The sequence below is a fragment of the Bos taurus genome, chromosome 9 (genome assembly GCF_002263795.3).
Source record: "Bos taurus isolate L1 Dominette 01449 registration number 42190680 breed Hereford chromosome 9, ARS-UCD2.0, whole genome shotgun sequence".
Taxonomy (NCBI): domain Eukaryota; kingdom Metazoa; phylum Chordata; class Mammalia; order Artiodactyla; family Bovidae; genus Bos; species Bos taurus.
In genome coordinates this window covers 66885913-66889667 of record NC_037336.1, presented here as the reverse complement: position 1 = coordinate 66889667, position 3755 = coordinate 66885913, and the positions used below count along the sequence as shown (strand labels likewise).

At 35.6% G+C, this 3755-nt stretch overlaps 1 non-coding gene across 1 annotated transcript; it reads right to left on the bottom strand.

Annotated features, from left to right (window-relative positions):
- Window positions 1-2887: 2887 nt before the first annotated feature.
- Window positions 2888-2959, bottom strand: TRNAY-AUA (transfer RNA tyrosine (anticodon AUA)). The gene has a single exon. It is a non-coding gene; the product is annotated as a tRNA-Tyr (tRNA).
- Window positions 2960-3755: the final 796 nt, after the last annotated feature.

Below are 3755 nucleotides of genomic sequence, written 5' to 3'. Positions count from 1 at the left end.
GGATTTTAGGATATACTGATATTTCCGTTGATAGGGATTTATTTTCATTATAACCAGTATTACTGAGACTTAACAGACTGTGAATTTTTTAATGGAGAGATATTTAATTATGAGTCATCAACCTCTCTCCTACCTGCCTAAGCAGGAAATAAGTTCTCCTCAACTTCTTCTCCAAGATTTTTTTTCTGGAGGTGCTCAAAGAAATGTTTTGATTGTGCTTATAAACCAGTCTGTCAGCTGCAGTCACCATGTCACATTTATACTCACCTTTAGCTCTCCTTTTGGGTTTATGTAAGTTCACACTCCCTGATTGCAGAAGTTCTTGGAAAAGAGTCCCTGCTTCTAGTCAGGAAAACTCCAATTCCCCATGCTGTTGGACTCTAAAGGACTAGAAAGATGCTGTATGCAATGACGATGTAGAAATGCCTGTGAGAATAAACCCTGCTCTCCAGGGCCCCTGGGGGCACAGTATCTACACAAATAGTTCCATCAAATTCAGTTATCATCTCTTGTCTGAATACCACAGGTTCTTCAAGGAATGAAGGAAATTAAATCTCTCTACAACCTCTGTTGTCGAGTTTAATTCTCTTTTAAAGGGTAATGGGCTCAAAAGTTAAATAACCAGTTTCTCTAGCCTCTTGCTCTTCAAAAAATCTGTCTGTACCCTAACTAAAACCTTTCCCTCTTTTTCTAATTAGGAAAGGAAGATACTTCACAGATATGGACTGATATTTGTGGTAAGTAGCATTAGAGAAATGGCAACCCACTCCAGTATTCTTGCCTGGAGAATCCCAGGGACAGAGGAGCCTGGTGGGAGGCCGTCTATGGGGTCGCACAGAGTCGGACACGACTGAAGTGACTTAGCAGCAGCAGTAGCAGCAGCATTAGAGAAAAGTGTCAGCATCATCTTTGTACCATCTTAGCTAGTAAAAAGCTTCCTGTACCAAAAGGATACATGAGAAAAAGGGAAAATGTGAACAGCAACAAGCCACATCTCCCAGACATTAAATACAGTAGTAATAGATCTGGTAGAAAATTATCAGCAAACTTGGCTCATATGGTTTTATCAGAAGTGAGTATTTTGAGCCTAAGACTTAACCATTATGATGAGTCAGCAGCATTCTGGCTCTCCATCCAGTATTCATGAGGTTAAAGACTCTCTCAGTATGCCTGATATTCAAATGCCATAAGAGAAAGTCTGGAATTCTTAATTTAATGACCTATTATCCATGTTTGGCAGAACTCATCAGGCAACTGATCATTCATCCTTTGGTCAGAAACTTACCCCTGATGCAATCAGCCACAGAAAAACCTTTTAGACAGCACTATTAAATGTTCCAAGAACATAATAGATTCCTCTGCCATTGAATTCTTGGTAGTAGATGGTCATGTTCAATGTCTCAAGTATTTTCAATAAATAGAATAAGACTGTTAAGCCCATCCATTGCTGGCATAGGCTTTGGAGTACGACAAGCCAAAGTTTACCCTATGGGTGCCTGTTAACTAAAAATATAGGCCTGATATATTTTGCCATGTGAGTATTTGTTTGTGTCTCCCCTAAAGTTCTGTGTTGAAATTGTAATCCCCAATGTGATGATGTTAAGAGATACACCTTTGAGGAGTATTTAGTTCATGAGAGTGAGTCCTCAAGAATGCAGTTAGTGCCCTTATAAAAAGAGAACTGGAATCTTGCTTCTTCACTCTTTGCTCTGCACCATGTAAAAATACAAGAATATAGCCATCTACAAGCCAGTAAGTGGGCCCTCACCGACTTGGGATCTGCCAGTCCCATGATTCATAACTGTGAGAAATAAATGTTTTTGTTTAAGCCATTCAGTCTGCAGTATTTTGTTAGAGCAACCCAAATTAAGACAACAGCTCACACATGACCAGCATTTGTGAATTAGTCAGTGAATGATAAGTAGGTTGTTAATAACAAGCTACTAGTATGTGCTACTTTTTTTAAAAAAGATACCCAAGTTAAATCATAAAAATAGATCTTTTGGGAGCACTTATATCAACACGATTCAAAGCACTTGACATATATTAACTGATTCAATCTTCACAAGAAACTTATGAAGCCGTTATTATTATTATTATTATTAACACCACCTTGTAGATGATGAAACTGATAAACAAAGAGATCAAATAATTGGTCCAATTATTGATACACACAGCTGGCAAATGGCAGTTAGAATATGCTCTTGAGTTGCCTAACTGCAGACTTTGAGCTCATAACCAGTGCACTAAGCCATCTTTCAAATAAATTTGGGAATGACTGCCAAGTAGATTTCTTCAATAGAACATATGAGAGAAACCAATGAGAGAAACTATTGTGTTTAAGTTTACTGAATCTATAAGATGAGAAATAGTTTATATTTATTATTCTGCATGTATTAGACCATAAAACCTTTGTGTTTTCATAAATCATTTCACAGGATATTCTATGATTTTGCTGTAGGACATGCTGCTCAAGGTATAAAAATTCATTACATAAAAATCAGTCTCATTATCCCTTATGAACATAAAGGGGGAAGTGAGTGATTAGAACAAGATAAAGGTAAAGAGACCATAAAGAGGTCATGTGAGCAACAGTACCAGTTTGACGGTATCTCAGACTTTTCATTTGTATTTTATTGATTGTTGTGAGGTTAACATTTCATTTCTGGATATTTTTAACTATTACAATATCTCTTAGTCATAATGCTTGTCATTTTTCTTTTATTTCTTTTTCTTGTTTCTTTATGGGAATTTATCCTGTTATTAACAAAAGAAAAAGTGAAAGTGAAGTCATTCAGTTGTGTCCGACTCTTCCACACTCCTCCGTCCATCGGATTTTCCAGGCAAGAATGCTGGAATGGGTTGCCATTTCCTTCTCCAGAGGATCTTCCCAACCCAGGGATCGAACCTGGGTCTCCTGCATTATAGGCAGACGCTTTACCATCTGAGCCACCAAGGAAGTCAAAGATAAGATTAATTCTTAGTCCTAGATATTCTATAGATCTTCCTATGAAATATCACTTATTCCTAAATTTGTCAATGACATCTTTTATTGTCTATTATTAAGCACTAAATGGAAAGCTAAAGTGTACACCTCCCAGACTGCATTGTAGTCATGAATATCCAGATAACTAATTTTGATGTAATAAAATATACTTGTAAACTACTGTGTATAAAATAAATAAGCCACAAGGATATATTGTATAGCACAGGAAATATAGCCAATATTTTATAACTAAAAATGGAATATAATCTGTGAATCACTATATTGTACACCTGAAACCTATAATACTATATGTTAACCATACTGCAATAAAAATGTATAAAAAATAATAATGCTATTTTGAACTCTTGAGGTATAAACACAAGAGGCATAGTTTCAGAATACAATCTTGTGTTTAACTATCTTTAGTCTCCTTTTCTTGATCTCTTGCTCCCCCAGGAAATGCTTTCTCTCAATCACTGAACTCAGTAAAGTTTTTGTTTTCTCAGGTTGAAGGGAAACCCAAGGGAATAAAGCAAATTCAGAGTGAAAAACTATAGATCTTCTTTCTCATTGATCAAAATTGTGGCAACATTTGTGACAAATTTTTTCAATTGTTAAGATTGCTTAGGTTGTTTGTTGGTATAAAATATGCAACTAAAATCAAGCAATATTTTTAAAGCTGGAAAATACCAATATGAGGCTAACATAATTCCTAATATTAGCATGGTTTTCATTAATGTTATAAAATAAATCATATATATATTCTTTA